Below are 21,656 nucleotides of genomic sequence, written 5' to 3' on the forward strand. Positions count from 1 at the left end.
TGACTATAATTACTGATTTTTACCTTTCTGGGAAAATGTGTAGAAATGGAACAATAATACACAGAAAATGATGTAGGAAGAAAATGGAAAAAGGAAAAACAAAAGGATGACTGAATTAATGTTGTGAAATTCAAATAACAAATGTGACTGGAAGATGTGAATGAAGAACAAAAAACAACTGATGCATACAAGCATGTTTCACAAGGATAAACTGTAAATGTTTGTTGAGACAATGATACACTTAACTTTAACTCTTTCTACTTGGGCCTGATTTAAAAACATTATTAACATATTCACACATTATGTTGCATTTATAAGACTTTATAGAATATGTTTTGATGGTAATTGCTGCTGTCTGCTTCACCAAATCTTGTTATCTTGTTATCTCTAATAACAAGGTTTATTATGTATTATAAATGGTGGACTTAATAAATTATGATACATAATACATACTTAATACATAACAATCTATGTGCAGTATATTAAAGTCTAAGTGTGTCCATATGCAGACATTTTGATAAGCTGAGTAAAGCCTGTTTCTGGGATAAATTGAGATTATTTGCTCCCATACCCAAAGACATTGGGCAAGGAACCTGTTGTGGTGTCAAGGAGGTAGGACTTAACAAGGTAGGGGTGGGGGACTATGACATGGTGGCTGAGATCTCTTCTACTGGAACAGAAGCAGCCAACTACCCGTTGGAGTGGGCTTTGAGGACCAGCATGTTCGCAACCAGCTTATGCCAAGTCATGGCTGAACTGACCTTAAAACAAATGCGCTGCGCTGACAGCGCCTCTCCTCTTATATTGCTACCAAGAAAACAAAAGTTTGTCCATACGTCTGAACCCGTCCACTCACCGAAAGCTTAGAGTGTCCTTGCTGGACACAACCGATGGAGAAGAGCCAAACTTGAGTCCTTTTGAGGTGGCTGGAAAAAAGTTCAAAGAAATTCAGCAAAAGGAGGAAAGGCAAGGTTAGGACGCAGGAAGACAGACGCCAATTCGACCAATGACGGGCAACCTGGGCTAGTTGAGAGATGTACAAATCATTTGCTCTCTTGGCAGAGGCCGGGGTAAATAAGAGCAAGACCCTGAATGACAAAAACATCTAAAACTAGCTGACCCAACAGTTCATTCTTGGGCACAGAGGACAGCCAAAACCAGCTGGACATCTTACTAAGACTGACAGTACGTCGAATTCTGAGAGCCCCTGCAGGTAATTGGAGCATGGCTACTAGCAGAAACCCAAAAGCCAGTATGGTAGGCTGCAATAGTTGCAGCAAGTCCTTGAGTGTCGACAATGCCTGGCCCTAGTACGGCAAAGACAGAAGAAAAGGACAGAGCATTCAGAAAGAAGTGCTGAAACTGAATGTCAGCTTGTTTGCTTATTTTAGGGAGCATAAAGGTGTATGTATAGTCGGGCATGCTCTATACCAGACCTGGGCAAAGTGCGGCCCGGGGCCACATGCGACCCTTGACTGTATTTATGCGGCCCTCGTAATGTCAAAGTATGATCATGTAGAAAGGGTTCTAATGCATTAGCAAATGTATTTTGTATTTATTATTATTTTCACATAACACTTATTTACTATTTTAACATCCATTTTGTGTATAATTTTACAATATATTAATCCCTCTAAAAAAATGTTTTAAGTTAGTTGAAGAAATGTTTTGAAAAAAAATATATATATATATATACAAGAATTAAATTGCAGCTTATTTAGCTTAATAAATGTCACGGCCTAATGACGAATGTCCTTTTTCTTTACGGATTTTTTCATCTTTCTTTTTGCTTGACAGCCACTAACAACAATACAGAATTGAATGTGGCCCTTGAAGAATCATAATTGTCCACCCCTGCTCTATGCGCTCTCCCTGGAACCCCTTCTTCACAAGATACGCTCGAGAGTTCACGGTCTGTTTTATCCTGGTTTTAGTGGGAATATGGTTTTATCGTCTTACTCTGATGATGTTGTGGTTATAGTAAAAGATCAGCACGATGTAAACACACTTATCACTTTATCAGAGAAATTCTCGATTCTTCTCAGAAAATGGAAATGGATACAAAAATAAATATCTTTTAGAGGGAAAACACTTGTTTTAAATAACCTCGTAGTCTCTGCTGTGGCACCAATTTGCTTTTTTAACTGTGTTAATATTTTAAACCAAAATAACACTTTTATGACGACCGACCAATACATGGACCAACAGACTTGGGTACTGGGGACCACAGTGGAGGATTTTACACAGCAGTATCAAGCAACTCCCTATTTAATATTTTCAACAATTTTGAACATCTTGGCTTCCCACCAATCTTAAAACAGTCCTGTTTATCATGTTCCACATATTTCCACTATAAAAAATTAGAATACGTTATCAAAACAGACAGCTCTTGCCTCTTAATGTATTTATCAACACTAGTACAAGAACTGCATTTCTTTACTCCGATTAAAATTACCCTGGCTGCAGTTCACAAATCTTCCTCACATCTCTTGGTACATTTCAGTTAACTTCAGACCAAACAAACAACATGTCAGCGAAGACTGTTTGGAGAAGAGCACGCTTCATCAGAAGCGATTGCGGCTTGAAAGGTTTAATAACTTCAAAAAAGGTTAAATTGATGATGATCTCAGAGGTTTGCCAAATGTCAAATGATTTCCACTTCTATAAAACTGCTGCCACTTCCTCTCAGTAAGCATTTTTTTTGTAGAATAGATGAAGGCTTTACTGCTCCGAAGAGGGTCACTATTGATTCAGGGAGGAACTGTTTTGGATTTTCAGAAATGATTTCAATTCAATTGGTTTGGTCTTCTGCTGCTGCTCATCTGCTTAACACTTCAACATGGTCTGGTTCAATGGTCGTAAGAAGTGGTTATTTAAGTTGTGGTTAACTTTTAATTACCTTGGACAAATCTTTTTAACAGCGAGGCATCAAAATCTCATCAATGTGTCCGCGTATCTGTTTCTTTTACGATGACAAACATAGTTTTTACATTTTTATGGACTGAAATAGGAATAATGTTTGAGTGAAAATGAAAAACATTTAATAACATTTACAGATCATAGCTAATAAGAAATCTGTACCGAGTTGGTTCAATAAATAGAAATGTTTATATGTATGTATAGCAGAACAACATGTAAATTAACGCTAAGAAAACAGTGGAGATGATCGTTCAATTTGATCGGAGAGTTGCAGCCACCACCTTCCCTCTCATCCCAGTGGAACCACAGTTGACATGCTGGAGTGTATTCATCAGCTGGGTATTGTCTTCACTGGTGACCTGAAGTGTGAGAGAAACATTGGTCTAATCGTGAACAGGGTTGGGGACGAAAATGTACTTCCTGCATCAGATGAGGAAATTCTACCTCCCACGGATGATGCTAATGCAGTTCTACACGGTCATTGTGGAGTCCATTAGCGCCTGATGGAGTCTACAGACTCCTTCAAGAAACAGCTTAAGAAACTTTTATTCGTACAGGCTTTTCCTTGGTTTTCTGAGACTCTTGTGTTTGTCTCTTTGTTATCTTGACCTTTTAAGTACTTATTTTAACTGTGTATTGCTTTGATTGTTAAAGCGCTTTGTGACCCTGGTCTTGAAAAGCGCTATATAAATATAAATTAATTACTTACTTACATTATCATCTCTACAACTACTGTGTGTGTGAACTCCGCTGCAATATTTGCAGACCGTAACACACTGAAGCGTACTATCCGTTATGCGGAGAAAGTGTTCGGCCATCCTGTTGCATTACTACTGGACCGTCACCTGGATATAGAGGCATGCAGGCAGGATTGCACCTGATGCCTCTCACCAGAGACATCCCCTGTATGAAGGGCTCCCCCTTAGGCAGGAGATCAAGATCACTTATGCATGTAATTCAATTTAAATTAATTAAATGTATCTAATACATTTCAACTTTATTTTATTATACATTTGTATATGCTCCATTTAATATATCATTCAGTTATTTCTTTCATCTTATTTTTTTTTATTACTCATTTACATTTATACTGTCATCACAACAAGCATAACCTTCCCTTTCATATACGAATTTGCATCAAACATAATTTCTTTAATAACAGGAACACTCTACTTTCTACTTACCACAGAACATACTTCTTCCACATGTGATTGTTGTAGCTCCAGAAAAAAAATGTAGCTATATAGATGTAAGGATCAACTATGATCAACTATGAAAGATCCCACTATCCATAATAAACATTATCTTTCACTACAGGCCACAATTATTATTGACTTCTTACAGAATAAATTCACCAACTTTTTGAAGTGATCAAACAGGATGATGTAAGCATGGCAGTGGTGAGAAGAAAGCTACTTGAAAACAGTGTTTAATCAATTATAATAATAGGAAAAGGTCCGACTGTGTGGAGTAAAAGGCGAGTTTTGAAGTGCTAGACACTGAAGTGAAGATCGGTGTTGGCTGATGCCACAGAGACTGGAGGCGTGGAGCTCTGTGGGGAACATTTCAGATGTTTTGTCGATGGTTGCTGTATGAAGCATGAGAAGAGACTGAAATACACTTCAAGTTCAACATTTCCCACTCTACTGGAGGTGTGCGTGTGTGTTTGTGTTGCTTGGAAACACATTCTTTACAGCGAGATGTGTCTTTGAAGAGCATTGTTGGCCACCCAGGCTCCCACTCACTTAGAGAGCCCTCAAGAGTGCATCTTATATACAAGCTCAATTACTGATTACAACATTGATTTATCAACATACTTAAGAATATTGATCACCAGATTATTAGAATGAGCATTTACCTTCTGTATCAGTTACATTATGAACAAGAGTGCTATAACTAGACATTAAATATTCAAATCATTCTCAGAAAAGGAAAAAAAGAAAGAAAGGCAAATGAAAATAATTAAATATAATAAAAAGTGTATGCATTACAAGTCCCGGTCGTCCCGAGACTTGTCGGCGGATAATAAGGTAATTTTTGTGTGGTCATGTTACTTCTATTGTCCTCGCCGTAATATACAGAAAGAGCAAGTGGATTTATTGCACTCCATACATAACTCACAATTCCATATTTTCATTTATATTAATCATAATATTATTTCACTAATGTTCCATAGCATTCCACTGTACACGATCATTCATATCTCTATGGCTTTTACTAAAACATTTCTGTGTTCTGTTCTCTTTAACACATAGATTAACAGTCTTTCAAACCTGTCTCTCTCTTTCTCTTACACCTACTTTTTTCTCCTCGTTACACAGAAAGAGGTCAACCGCAACGCGACCCGCTCTGTCGCAAACTTTGGTCAGTGCCCGGCACATTATCACCCTGCCCCCTGCTGCTCAAAACATGAAATTAAACATCTACCTATGAAGCATCATATTTTGACTCCACCAGCCATAAGACAAAGACACGTACATTTAACATGTAAATAAAACAAAGTAAATATTACCATTGTGACTGCACAATGGGGCATCACATATGTGTAGGAAAATTAAAATTGACAAGGTACAAAAAATGAGTATAACTTTGTTAAACTATAAAAATAAAGGTTAAAATAACTGCGTTTTGCCTTTCAAATGGACTTTAGAAAACTTAACAAAATCCTTTTGCTGTGATGTGGATTCAATTAATTTAATTAATGATAATGGTGTCGTTTTATCATTCTTGCATTTTCAAACCAATAATATTAGGAATGATATAAAGCTTTCTGCCTGACATTTACAGACCTTGGAAGGCGTAAATGGCAAGATGGAAATCTAGCCTAACTCAAGTTAAAAAGAGCACTTTTCCATAACACATGATTATTAAAAGAGAAAACATACCCATTTTAAGATTCTTTTATTTGTTTCTAAATCCTTAAATGGCCTCGCCCTGTCTTACTTCTCTGAGCTGCTCCACCATCATGCTGCCTCAGGTCGGCTGATCAACTGCTCCTAGCAGTGCCAAGGTCCAAGAGGAAACTCAGAGAGGACAGAGCTTTCTTGGTTGCTGCGCCCCAGCTCTGGAACAACTTGTCCGTGAGCACAGTCCATTTTTAAATCTCGTCTTATAACACACTTTTATTCCCTGGCTATTAACACAGCATGAGACTTGCTGTTTAAAGTCATTTTATTTGTTTTATTTGGTATCGGATTATCTTAGCATATCGTGTTTTTAACTGTTCTTTTTTTAGAGATGTTTTTAGGTTCTTGTACAGCACTTTGTATTAACTGCTGTTGTTGTTGCTTTATAAATAAAGTTGAGTTGAGTTGAAGAATTGTCTTGGAAGGTATTACAAATAAACATTAATTCTCTGGAGAGATTACAAAGTAAATAGAAAGAAAACATAAAGCCGAGAGGTCTAATCTTCTGTTTTCTAAAGTACAAAGTGGTATAATGGTATAATATGCAATTCTATACCATTGCTCAAAAATATGGCTCAGTGTTCCTCCTTTTGGATAGTCTTGGGGCCATGTAAATTGACTCCAAATTAGCTTTAGTTGAACACAACGAGATAGAATTAGAGTAAGAAATATTCTGAGAGGCTCAGATTAGAGATACATTTTGACATCTGACCAGGATGTCTCCTGGGCACCTTATTGTAAGGTGTTCAGTGCATGTCTCCCAATGGAGTCGCTGGGAAGACACAGGACAAGCAGGTTAAGAACTAGAAGATGTGGTCAGGGAGTGGGAAATATGGGCATCTTTTCTGCTGCTCCCACAATTTCCTGAGGGCAATAATCAGTACAGTTCTACCACATGATTTCCCAAATTTTTTTTTAACGTCTTCATTAAAAAGAAACCACAAAGCAATACCCCTCAGAGCGATGATAAAAGTGAACCGTCACCCAAGCCCCCCATCTCGCTCATCACATCTAAGATGCTAAATTAGATTCATGAGAAAATGTGCAGAGAGGATAAAGCAATCAAAGACTGCAGCTGTTCCATACCAACAAGGGGATGTAGTGTATAGCTCAGTATACTTGGGGATCCAGCACAGCACTATTGTAAAAGCATTATCGGTATGCCCATCATGCAATGACATTGTCTTCTGTTAGAAGTTAATTCTAGTTTCTCATTCAGATCAAGTGCACTGCTTAAATACTAAATATATGGGAAGAAAAAGTGTTTTGTGATTTTTATTTGCAGAAACATACACTCTCCCTGGAGTTTCCAACAGTATATAGGAATCACAACAGAGACTGAATCATGAGATCAATTCAGAGATAGAGAGTATTTTAATCTAAATCTTATCAATTTCTTTATAATTGCATTCCATTTTCAATTCAAACATGACATTTTTCATGGAACTTAAATTTCATTTGAATCTAATGATAATGTCTTCTACCTGGGACAAATGTAAGTTGTTGAAATCATTGTGAAAGAACAAATCTAAACATTTTCCTGATGCAACCAGTGTAATCACTACAGGGGTGAATGATGAAACCGCTAAAATATACGAAAATACAATGGTTTTCTCTTTGCAGCAATTCGGATGAGTGACTAGTTGCTGCATTTGTTTAAAAAGTAGTGAGACAATCAAGTCGTGAGAAGAAACACAAAAACATTAATGTCTTGCCAGCACAGTGGAGCAGATACATCTCTTATATCTATATCCTTCATCTCCTGCTGCAATTCAGCAATGTCAACATTTGTTTGAGAAAAAAGATAAGGGCTCGTGTCCCTGCACCAGCAAGGACAAATCACTTATACACCTACAATCTTCCGACGCTAGCTGCTGTGTACACGGCAAATCATTCCTGTACTTTGAAGAACTAAAGTACAAACAATGTGTCAAAAGGGAAATCATCTCCCCTCTTGCCAAGTTGATCAGCTTTGAAGGGCAACTAGATTGAATTAAAAGGCCATCGCGTTGTTGCTTTTTTTGAGACCAGCAAGACCTTTAAAAAAAAAACCTGTGAAGAGTAACTTTGTGTCTAAAGATTAAAGGCGTGTAATGACGTGATCTAAAGATTTTTTTGTTTGTTGCAGTATTTTTGTCAGATTTCACCGCAAGTTTCCTTGATTCATCTATAGAAAACTGTGTGGGCTGAGAGGTGCAAAGAACATAAACAAATTACAAAGTAAAACATTAGATAAAACCAATTACAAATTCACAAAAATAAACACACAATCACTGAAACAATTTAACCATTACACAAAATAAACAATCGCTGAAACAAATTACAATTTCACAAAACGAAAAAAATCAATCGATCTTTTTGTAAAAAATGTTGTCCACTGGGCACCGCTTCATTAAAATGTATGTACATTTTTGTCTATAACTCCAAAGAACAAATTACACTAAAATAATACAGTAGAGTAGAAAATTAGTGAAGTTTGAATTTTGGGTAAACTAACCCTTTAAGCCCCGCCCACTGGAAACATATTTCATGAGAGGAAATCGTTATACAGTGATCACTTTGAAACGGCCCAAGCACACTTTACAAATAAAATTCCCAAAGTATTGATAAGCTGACCCCATTTTAATGCTGGAACACAAACGGTACGATGCAGTGTTATTTATTCACTGAAATTAAATTACGTCTGATGTATTCTGTTCCACAGAAGTCTCTTGTGACTTCCATAAGCCTGGTTAACAGCAACAATGTTATTTAGATTCATTCCTGCACTAGTGGTTTCATTGTTTTTGAGTGTAATTCAAATATTGTTTGTCACAGAAAAGCTGTATAATACTATTTAATATCAGCATATCATTCAAATTAATTTCCTAAAGTGTGTGTTTTGTTTTGTGAATTAGTTAAGTTGTTTCATTGATTTATTGTTGTGTCTTGTGAATTAGCAAATTTCTTTCAGCGATTATTTGTTTTGTTTTTTGAATTAGTTTAATTGTTGTGTTTTGTGAATCTGTCATTTATTTTATTTATTGTGTGTTTTTGTGCACATTTTTTAAAAATAGTTCAGCGGTTGTTTGTTTTTTCTGAATAAATCTGTGACTTTGACATGTATTATTTTATTATTAATAAAAGTATGTAAGTAATTTATATTTGTAAAGCCCCTTTTTAACCTCACAATGTCTTGCTCCTTGTCTTCATTGATTTAAAGTACAAAACATTTCCTGTCAATATTTTCCACATATATACATATGTCTATATAGATGGTTTACAGATTATCTGGACTTTCATTTCTTCATTTTTTTTTCTCTCATGTTTTTTTTTACAATAAAAAGAAAAACGTTTTATGACAATTCTTACCAGATGAATTCAGACAAATGGAAGAATAGCTCAGTCACACATTACATTCATAACAAACCTTCAACGCATCATTTAACAACACATGTTTCTGATGATGCTCACATCAATTTAATGATACACATTTTAATATGAGGAATAATTCAGCTGCAATGTGCAGATTATCCGAATGCAAAGGAATCAAAATGTGAATATTATAAGGCAAAGCAGATTCTAAGCAGTGGACGCACAGTCAGAGTTCATTAACTAACTACGCTCGTCTAATGAAGCTTTATCCGGTTCAGGGGTTTCAGGACTCGTAGTGAAGCCACTGAAGCGTGAGACGACTCTGGAGCCCAGCTAAAGCAGTGTCAGCTGGCACACAAAGGCTCTTCTCAAGAGAACAGTAAAAAAAACGGATAGTCAAACAACATGATCATTTATCGCAAAAATAAGAACATTTTCTTTAAACATTGTCCTTTTCTACCAAAGTGCTACTTTAGTTCTTTGGAAAGCAGGAGAACCAATGAGTTTCATGGACACTGAAATGAGGACAGTAAAAGATAGTTACTTCAGAGCCTGATAAAGATCACTGTTTAGGTGGAGGAGGGCGACCGTCAACACCTGTTGGGATATGCCAAAAGAAAAAAAAAAAGCATTTAAAGGTCCTTTATGTTGTCAAGAAGGAATGGGTGAGTAAATGAAATGTTCATGAAATTTTAAAGTAATCTAATTTGAGGAGCACAATTTCCTCAATCATTTCCAAGTTTCTTCCACAGGCAGTAGAGAAACTCATGGTGTGGCCCCAATCTTCCCCTGACCTCAACCCTATTGAGAACCTTTGCAGAATCATCAAGCAAAATCTCTATTAGGGTGGGAAGCAAATTTGCAGTTCATGTCAAAACAGCAGCTCTGGAAGGCTATTCTGACATCCTGAAAAGAGATTAAATTATTAACTCATGAAAAACTCACAAGAGATATAAGGTATTTTGACCACAATATCCAGGTTAAATAAATATTACCTCCTAATGCTGCAAAATCTATAAAAGTTTACTTTGGAATAGTGCAATTTGGTAGGAAACAGACAGCACACAATGGTGTTCCGTTACTGTCAAGTGTATAAGTGTACATTGTTGAATTGCTGGGATCAGTTTTTGCTTTCTCCACTATAGTCTTACTTTAACTGTAAAGTGTCTTGAGATAACTTTGTTATGATAAGAAACTTCAAAAATTGAATTGAATTGAATAAGTGATTTGTTCTTGCTTGTGCAGGGAATCTATGTGTTTTTAAGCGCCAATGTAATGCATTGTGGGTGATATCTAGCTCCAGTGTGAACATTGTTGTTCACTCACTCCTTAAGGGTGGATGCCCCTAAGAAGAAGTGCTTATGACAAGTGAGTGAGAGCACATGAACCGACTACTGAAAAAGCAGCTATAGTGTGTTCCTTGTCAAACTTCATACACAAGTACAATTCTTTTTGGAATATTTTTGTGTTGTTCTTCTCCTGGTGTTTTGCTACCCTTTTATCTTCGCCGTCCAAATCCTGTGGTTAGGACGACTCAGCTAGGCCTGTGAGTTTTCTGGATTTGTTTCACGCTTTTGTTTCTACTGCTGTTTTTCCTTGTTCAAAGTCTTGTTGCTCACAATTTAGCAGGAAATAAAATTGCCAGAGTAAAAGAGTAAATCAGGAACTGACACAGTTGACAAGATTGTATTAATGTAAAGACAATTAAATTCCACTATAACTTTTTCTGTGCATGATGTTGGCAGCGTCAATTCCAATATTATACTTGGGCACATTTCCTTTTAGAACACTGATGTTTGTAAATAAAGGTCTATTAGAGATCCCTCTATTAAGGCGATGTTGTTGATAAGAGAAGCCATATAAAAGCATGTATTACCTTTAATAAGAAGTGGGTCACAAATCCTATAAAAAAGTTGCGTCTGAACAAATTTAAAAGGATTATTTTCTCAAAATGTTTTAGTATAACAGTACATCGGTTTAACCACTCTGTGATTGCTTGCATGGTACTAGGCGAGAACAATCTATGCTGGGGCAGTAAGCTCAGTTGGATTCATGGTCTGAATGTGTGAAAGATCTTTGACTAGTATAAATGAAGGGGTTCCTGTTGCCTAGCTACAGGCTAACTTAGTGATATAAGAAACTAGAGTTTGTCTCATTTAGCTGTTGTCATGGTATTTCTTCTTGTGAAAAGTGTTGCCTATCTAGTGGAGTATGAACTTAAAGAAAAATAACCAGAAATCAAGTATATATTTTGTATTATGTCAGATACTATCTAACTCGGAGAAAGTCACAGTCTTTGGTTGCAAAAGTCCTTCAGTATCTTCATGCTACATCTGAAATAATTCAGTTGGCTTCCAAACTATTTGCATATAAAGAGGAAACTCTACACTGACAGTATATGGAAAATCCATTTCATGATATGCATCTCAAGGATCTTGAAATAACAAGAATTCCAATTATTTTTAGGGGATTCTTGGATGTTGTGATTCATATAAATAAGGCTTGTATAGTAAATGATAGCAGCCTCTTATCACTCCACTGTGTTGATCAGAAAGTGCATTTATTCAGAATTTGGGGTGTTCTGTCTATTATTGAGCATTGGGAAAGGTACATTTTCCACTAAAAGACACTATTGTTGTACTGCCTGGGAAGCCTCCTTGGTCCCAGGGAGGCTGAATTGTCTCAGGAGATAAATAAAGAGAATCAAAAATGAGAACCTTTAAAATAAGTTCTGCCTCAGTGGGGTATGTCTGCTTATGGCCAGTGTGATTTACACTGCAGTAGCACAGACCCATTACCAATGAAAAAACACACTCTCTTTCTGGGAAATGATTTACGTGTTCAATAAACCCCTCTGGTGTTCATTCGTTCATTCCCCTCATTTCACTTCCTTTTTCTTGAAAGCAGTATGAAGAAAAGCCGAGGCATGTGAAGTGAAATCTATCAAGCGTGGCATCCCAGGGTTCGTACAAATGCTGCCGCCCCATGAACCTGCTGTTTCACTGCTTTGCATGGACAGTAAAGTTTACTGCAGCAGAAAAGTTTTAAGGCTCTTTATAAGAATCAGTCAACATATATTTCCCCAATGCATTAAAAGTTTTACAAAATACCTGTTTGTGGTTAAGGTTTCATCTTGGACTACTCTTTCAGGCTTTGAATCAGGCTATCAGGTTATCTTGTATATATGGCTTACAAGTTGCATATATGATTATATCATGGCTCAGACGGTAAACTGGTTTGCTTAAGACTGATGGAATACTGAAAAAGCTTAGAAAGCACTTTATAAGAGCACCAATATTCATTTACTATCAAGCTCATAAATAAACACAGACATTAAAAAGTAAAAAAATAAAGTACTTGTACCCAAGCACCCTCCATTAGGCATTGTTCCTTGCTGTACAGAAAGAATAGCTAAAATAGATATAATTTCCATTATTAGAGACAAAAAGGGGTATTAAATTACATTTCCCATGCACATAATATCTGTTGTTATGGTAATTAGATTATTTTATTTTTGCTATACTAATCTACCAATCATGAAGATCAACTTTTGAAAATACTGCCTACATTTAAGATTCTGTAGTACTGACTACTATGCCACCATGTGGCGCGCTGGGTGCGTATTAATCAGGAAGATGTGTATCTGCAACTACATGCAGAAGATTTCTCTAAATAATGCTCTGCCATGGATTTTGTGAGAAAAGGTCCCATTGGGACATTTTGAACCTTAGCCAGCAAAAAGTCTGTGCTGGAAGAATGAAAAACAGGGCTAAATGACCAACATAGGAAAAAAAGAGTGAATAATGTAAAACCCTGCAGCAGTGCAAAATAAAGACCCTGAAAACAGGTTGCCGAGTTATTAATCCCGGTAAGGCCGTCGATCTTTGCCAGCACAACTGCTCCCATTTATGCCGACACACTGCAACTGCAAGCCCTTACCCAGCCTTCCAGATGCTTCTAATTAGAACACGGGCAGAGTTTTACATTATAGCCAAGTCAGCTGGCTTGTCACCACAAAACAACCTCCACTCTTCTAACTTTATTCCAAGAGCATCCTCACAGCCTGTGATCAGTAGATATCTATGTGCACTTCATTATAAATAGAGTAATTATGGCTTTTCAGTTGCTTTAAAAAGATATAATTTTGCTTGCAGCTTGGCCCACAGAGGGTATGAATTATGAAGATTTGGATCCCAAAATGAACTGTGGGTTGAGATTTAAGTGCCATTACGTCATGTCTACACAATTAGGAACTCTAATTTAGATTGTTGATCTGTTAATCAGAAGCCGCAGGCCACATCCCATTAGAGTTATTCCACAGAGTCTATGACTGCTTTGACATGAATGAACCTAAGTAAAATAAAAAGTGCATGTCCTAGAGTGGCTTCATTCTATGAAACCATTTACATCATTACTTCTTAAGTGAAAAATATATTTTGATCATTATTTTGAGTTTCCTCTGATATTCACAGACATAGACATTTAAAAATAATAATATTTGTCTCTCTTTGTAAGTGTAAATTGTGATTAACGGGCAATCTTACCTGGGTATCCCTCACTTCTTTCCTGGGACAGACTCAACACTCAATGGTCCAATATAGGCACTCAGCAGTGGAAGATGGATCAACCCGTTTTTATCTCCACTTGTATAGGTTTATTCAAACTCTAAATTATATATATATAAATATATATATATATATATTTGAGATAACTTTGTTTGGTTGGACATTTTAAATAAAATAACACTGAATTATTAAATATGCATGTTTTGGCTCAACTGGCAAAAGTAGGATAAGTTAAGGAATATATTGGGCTCTTTGGCCTCCAGTTCTAGTCAAGCCTTACGCTATCACATACTGTATATTTAAAGTTTGGTCACTTTGCCTTAACGGTACTACAGGTACAAGGACAAAGCAAAGTAGTTTTATTCATATGTAAGTGTCCAAATATGCATTCTGGGCATAAATGTTATAATTTATGCTGACCCACTTGCAACGAAAAACGATGTGATATAGCCAGCGTTTGCAGACTCACGTCAGTTCTTGATGAGTAAGTTAGAAAGTAACAGTTATTTGAGAAGCGCCTTTCTAGACCAGGATCACAAAGCATTTGATTTGGGTTGCTGTAATTAATTTAGCTGATAAACATGTGAACATGACCTAATAGATACTAAACTACAGGGACAGGAACAGTATATATTGCTATGCAGAAGGAATGTTCAACTATGGAACTACACTAAAGAGTTGACAATGACTATTTGCTTCCCTGGTGCAAGTCAGCATGTTCTCCTGAAACCACGTCCTCACCCATTTTTGCTTTATGGCAGTACTATTATCTTGCCACTGCCATCAGGGGAGAGAGCTTTTCTGAAAGGGTGTAATAGTCTACAATGACTGCGTCGTGATATGTGTCAGAGTAACATCCAGATGAATGGCAGGACCAGTGATTTTGAGCGGAATATTTCCCAAGTGCATTCTGGTGCAGGGTGAACGTAGGCACCCATTTGATATAAAAAGAGAGTTTGATTGAGCACAGCCATTTTCTTTCGATGCGACTGAACATCCAGGGATAGTTTCTGTTTTTCACTTATTACTTGCCATTTTGTGGTTAAGACCATTCTGAGACGAAAAATTACAGATAACATTTTTGTTAACTAATCAATATTAATCATATGACCCTCCAGATTTACAGATATTTGTCCCAAAAAAAAACACAAGACCAGACATGGAGTATGAGACCAAACCATTTTCTGAATTAGCACATATTGTGATGTTTGCGGAAGAGGTTGACCCATAGGCAAAATAGTTAGTTAGTTTGTAGAAAGTCCAAGTCTTAATAAGACTCTATAAACAGGCAAATAGATCCACAGGAAAGTTTGAAAACAGGTTTAACTTGTTTTAGATGATCTGATGATCCAAATGGGAATAAAAAAAAGAAACGAAACGGGAGCCGAGTATGGTGCAGGCTGCAGATAGTCACTGACTATGAAGGACGATAAATGATACAAGTATAAATAAATATATGTATAAAGGTATAAATACACAACTTAATATATAAATAAATGTCAAAATAATGTATTTAATTTGTCATTTCGTTGGGTGTATGCAAATGATATGGGCGGGCCTAAAGTCTTTCTGAAGCAGTGATTGGTTAGACAAGCAAAACAAACGATGTCGATCTCGAAACTATCGCTCCTGCAGCAACTAGTCTATAGCATAAACACTGCACGAAGAGTGGAAGAATCTTTTCTGAAATCTTACCAAACCAACTTGATAAATTGCTAGTATGTGTGCATGAGACAGGTTTAACAAACAGAAGCCTCATGAAAGAGAAGTCTGTGGACTTCCTACTTAAAACGGTTTAACACCTTTGATTTGATTTATGGTTGGCCGTTAATCCTTCACCAGCTTATATGGCTCATATTTAGAGCGCAATACCTCTTGACGTGGAACTACTGGTTTGAGCCCCTGATATTGATTATAATTTTTACAGTGATTTAAAAAAAATCTTTTTTTTTTTTTTCCTTTTTTTTGTTTAGACATTGTCTATATTCTCACATAACTGACACCAGAGAATTTATTCTGAAGTTGTACTACCTGAGTATTTATACAATTTGTAGACTTGAAGAGATATTACATTGTGGTTTGCTCACCCAGCTGTCTAGGAAATGAATAACTTGTGTACTCTGATCACAATAACAACGTAGTTTACAGGACACAAACGTAAACGCAGTACAACTAAACACATTATACACAATATTGCTGGACTGTGATCTGATCAAATTCCAACTTCTGATCATAGATCATTAGCAACACCATTTACATGTTTGATCCTCACCCTTGCACCTTTGAACTGGGTTGGGGAAACACCACGTCCTCCTTTGGTTTGCAACTTCTATTGTCCGGCAAGTAAGCAAAACAATTATCTGCAGTCAGGTGTGCGCATCAACTACTTTAGTTTGTTTTTTCCGACTTACTACGCACGCCAACAGCATAGAAATTAAATTGTTCTTCCGTTTCACTCAGAAAATGAAAAAAAGTACAGAGAATAATAAAACAAAAAAAGAGAGAATATGAAACTCATTAATAAAATATTATTTAAACTACTACACCATACCCCAATAAAATCTTAAACAAAGGCATTTTACAACCCGTTACCTCCAATTGAATACACAAAACAATAAATCTAATAAATGATATGATAAAACTATTATTTGTAACACTGCACTAGCATTAATACAGGACACATACAGCAAAATAGTATGATGTCTGCTTTGTTGCTTTGACTTCAATATCTGGTACATTGGTAGGCCTCCCAAGTCCTTGAAGATACATATGTCAAACTAGCATTACAACATACTGAATGTAATTTAACATTCACACGTGCCCAAAATGCAGTAATTTTTCCTACAAAATATTCAGATTTCTGTAATTTCTTCTCAATACTTACTATAGTTTATTCTATTATTGTTCATCAAAAGAAAATGTATTCTTATATTTTGACTATTATATACTGTAGCTGTATAAAATTGACTTAAGCATTAACCCAACGTTTGTGTAACTCTGGAACTAACAACTTAATGTTGTTTTTATTTTTCTTAAGGTTGTAACGCTAGGTTTTCCCAACTCATCGTAGGTAAGGATATGTCCTGGTCGGTGTGATCTTGTTGACCGGATTTCCTCAGCTTCTTGGTCATCTTCTGAAGACATCCCCGCCTCATCTTCTCCATCAGAGTTTGAGTGGCATCCTTCCTTGGATGTAGTCTTCTTCAGGTTACATACCCAAAAATTGGTCTTCATCCTCCTCCCTTCTTCTTTCATGAGGAGCCTGAACATGTATGTTTTGAGGCCTGAAGACTGTTGCTTTGGATTTAGTGGTTGAACTGGGACCCACTTGGTGTAGTCTTCTTCACTTGAGGTGTCATCTTGAGGTTCCTGATCCCTTTTCCTACTACTTGTGGATTTCTTTGTTTCATTGTAGATCTGTTTCTACATTTTACTGTCTTTCCGGTCGATCCACAAGATAAGAACAGGGTAGCATCGAAAGGCTTTACAACATTCACTGGTCCATTGTCTCCTCTTCTTTCTTTGACAACATGGATCTTGTTTTCCCAATATTTTCGGATCTTTCCAGGTCCTCCTCTTTCAGTCAAGTTCTGAATCAACACATGATCTCCAGGCTAAAGAACTGAACTTCATGCTTTCTGGTTGTAGTGTTTTTGTCCTCTTTCTCACATTTTGTTCATGTTTTCTTTTGCAATCTTATAGGCTTCCTGCATTGCTTGTTTCCCTTTTTCAGCATATCCTCTGTGCGTCTGCAGACTTGTCTTTTCCGATGAAACATGAGATCAACTAGCAATGTTCACTCTCTTCCAAACAACAAATAAAATGGGGAAAATCCTGTTGACTCATGAATAAATGTATTATATGCATAAACCACTTTCTCTTCAAGTGTCCTTAATATACTCAACAATGTTCTGTTGAACCGTTCTGCTGGGTTGGACTGCAGATGGTAGGGGGTTGTTCGATTCTTCAATTTCATATGCCACTGTAGCTTTCAAGTTTCTTGAACAACTCATTCTCAAACTCCCTTCTCTGGTCATGGTGAATTCTACGTGGGAAACCAAATCGCTGGATGAAGTCATCAAAGATCTTGCGTGCATCAGTCTTTCCAGATTTGTTGGGAGTTGCATAAGATTGTGAAAACTCTGTGAAGTGATCTAAGATGGCGAGAATATACTCAACACCATCTTTGCTTCTTTCCAGATGCAGATAATCAATTGAAATCATTTCAAACGGCGCTGAAGTGACAATGCTTTGCAAATGGTGTCTTTGTTTTTCTGTTTGGCTTCTTTTGTTTCAAACAACGGCATACTTTTGTCACGTAATGTTCAATTTTTGGCCAAAAGAACCTCTCTCTTGCTAATGATGTCATTCTGCCACCACCTAAATGACCCATTTCCTCATGTAGTTGTTTATAAATTATTAATTTGAAAGATTGAGGCAACACTAGCTGATTTCTTCTCTATCCTTTTGTCTCTATATCTTAAATTTTCACCTTGTTGTTTCAGTGAGATGACTCTGCTTAGAACAACATCTTTTCATTGCTCTGACCAAATTTTCTCAGGTGAAATTTGTTGCAACGTGATTTCATCTGGGTTGGTCAATTCACTGAGAACAATGACATTACATGTACTTGCAGAGATCCAGTTACTCTCTCCTTCTAGTGCTCGTACAGAGAATAATAAAACCAACTTCAAGTGCGACTACATCTTCTGGCTTACATTCTTTGGTACATTCCTCCATCCATTTTAACTGAGTGATCTGAATACAGTGCTCTTGCGTTTTTCTGTCCAACTTGAAGCGCTGATCCAAGACTGTGCACAAATTTACTTGATACTGTTATATTTGTAGACATATCGGTCTGGGCTAACTCCTCGATCACATTGAACCCAATAATTGTTTTTTTAAGTGTTTGTGAATTCACCAATATCGGTACCAACAATTCACTGTTCTCTGTTGCAGGCAGACAAAATCCAACTTCGAACCAGCCTTCATATGGTATTTTGGAACCATTTGCAGCAGATAGATCCAAATTGTGTTCTTTGAGAAGTTATTTTACTGGTCGAATCACAGCATCAGGCAGGTTTCTCTCTTTCAAGTCACTGTCAACAATCCACACCTGGGATCCAGTCTCCCATAATACTGTCGTTGGTATGACTCCTAAAGTGCATTGACAAACTTACATGAATGTGCTCCCATAAAGTTAAATGTTCGGTAGGAGGATAATGTTTTATTCTTTCTTTTTCCACCAAAGCAGTTTGATCCAACCCTTTGTTCTTTGCTAGATAGGGTTGTAAACTGTAAAATAATATACTGGTGAGCAGAATAGGTAATAAATCGTATTAAGTGACTTATATAAGTGGAATATTAATTATTTGGGATCTTCCACCTGCAATCCTGATAGTCCCAGTTGGTACTCATGACCCCTTCAACATTTAAGCTGTTCAAGAAGTGTATAAATAATATATTAATGTCATAACTGCCTTTATTTACCTTCAATATGTATTTAATTGACACATCTAAACAAGTATGTTTATCTCTTGTTATAAATGTAATCAGATAAACACTGTAAAAATGTCGTTACATTACCAATTTTCATTTTAGTGACACAAGACAAATCATCGGTGATCTTATGTTGGTCCTTTTCGAAAATCATTTTGCCCGCAAGAGTTTGGGTGGTGTAACACTGCAACCAACTGGTAAGTTATTGGATGTGCATGCTCGATTCATAGTTTTTTTATTTGGTGAAATGTGACGTTAATTGATCTTTTCAACATTTAAACAGGATTGGATTCAATCAATTCGATCAGACCACGCACACCAAATGAATCGGGGTTGTATAAAAGTCGCAATACACATTTGTATAAAAAAAAAAACCACAAACGGATAACAACTCATCCAATCTCTAATTTTTTATTATAGGTCAAATAAATAACTGGATGGATAAGGATACATTTAGACTGATAAAGAATCTCTAAATAAGTGTAAAACTTATGTTGGGGCAGACACAGGTTCTTTTTTAACTGACATGAGTATATTGAGAAGAAGTGGAGTCTGAACTATGACAAGAGTGGGGACTTCATTGTAAGAAGTGAAAATGGCGTCTTATTTCACTTTTCATCCAACAGCATGTATCTGTGCTTCACATCATTCCTCTTCCAAGAGCACTTAAACCAACAGAAATGTCCTACAAATAATGTATTTTTTAGAATTTGATAGAGCATTCTCTGTCCGCACCTGTCAGTTCACGCAGAGTCCCCTTTTTTCAACCTGAGGGCCAGTGAAGCACTGTCACTCAATTCAACACAATCCATGATTATAGTAAAAAAGCCAACGTAAAAAACCACAACTATTATGTTATTACATGATACTGAAATATTAAGTTATCACATAATAATGAAGTATTACGTTATTACACAAGTCGAGTATCGCATAATAACGTAATAGTTGAGTATCATGTAATACAACGATAGTTGCTTATCATGTAATAACATAATAGTTGAGTATCATGTAATAACATAATAGTTAATCATCATGTAATAACATAATAGTTGATTATCATGTAATAACATAATAGTTGAGTTTCATGTAATAACATAATAGTTGATTATCATGTAATAACATAATAGTTGAGTATTATGTAATAACATAATTGTTGATTATCATGTAATAACATAATAGTTGAGTTTCATGTTATAACATAATAGTTGAGTATCATGTAATACAACGATAGTTGCTTATCATGAAATAACATAATAGTTGAGTTCATTTAATAACATAATAGTTGAGTTTCATGTAATAACATAATAGTTGAGTATCATGTAATAAGATAATAGTTAATTATCATGTAATAACATAATAGTATCATTGAGAACACTACTTCACACATCAACATTGTCTTGTGACCTTAGCTTGTCCCAGACAGCTCTTATCAGGATGTTGTGAACATATTAAATATTAAATAAAAACATAATATTTATGTTTTTAAAGAGAGGATAGAAGAGCTCAGCAAACATGGTGGAACTGGTCTGATCACAGGCGTGGTCATCTGGAAGATCATCTGGAAGATCATCTTGTGCTTCTCAACTGTTAATGTCAGTATTAACTCTGTGGTGATGTTTTTAAAAGACGGACAGGAAACACATTTTATTATAAATGCTTTATTGTTCAGCCAATGACAATAAGGATGAATCTTTGGAGATATCCACAGCCATGAAGAGCACCTGTGATGAAATATAAAAACATAACATCTTTAGAGTACATGCAAATAACACACAATCATAATAATACAAAACAACGTGTGTTGTCACAACTGGCTGTAACTGAGCAACATTTGCAAAAACACTGTATAGTTCACGTCACTGAAGTTGTTTAACTTATTCACGGGTATATGAAGGATTCACATCATAATGAAAAATAACATAATATATTTATGTACGAACCGATATAAACTGCACGGCCCTATTTGCAATGTAACAATCATGCTCGCGACTCGACATTAAAACGGAGGTGTAGAAAAAAATAATGAGCGACTGGAGCAGTAACATTGTATTTATTTAGAGCAAATATTGATCAATTGGCCTCAATATCCAGATAAAACTACAGATATGGCGAATCAATCTTACCTGTTCGCTGCTTCTGGTCTCCGCCTCAACTGTGTCACCTGGAGTCGAGTGAGCTGCTGAGATTCTCTGACAAAACGGATGAGAACGAGGCCGATGATCCGCAGCGTTTCAATGTTTTTCTGATCTAATGTTTTGACTTCTTCACCTGTCCATCACTGTCCATCACTGTCCATCACTGTCCAACTACTGCCCGTGCCCGAGACCTATAAAGCTACAAATGCTATCAAGAAATTGCTAGGCGGAAGTGTGTCTGCACTGTTTCCGGGTCAAGTTATTGCGTTATTACATGA

Source organism: Callionymus lyra, chromosome 6 (genome assembly GCF_982586985.1).
Source record: "Callionymus lyra chromosome 6, fCalLyr1.hap1.1, whole genome shotgun sequence".
In the NCBI taxonomy this organism is placed as follows: Eukaryota; Metazoa; Chordata; class Actinopteri; order Syngnathiformes; family Callionymidae; genus Callionymus; species Callionymus lyra.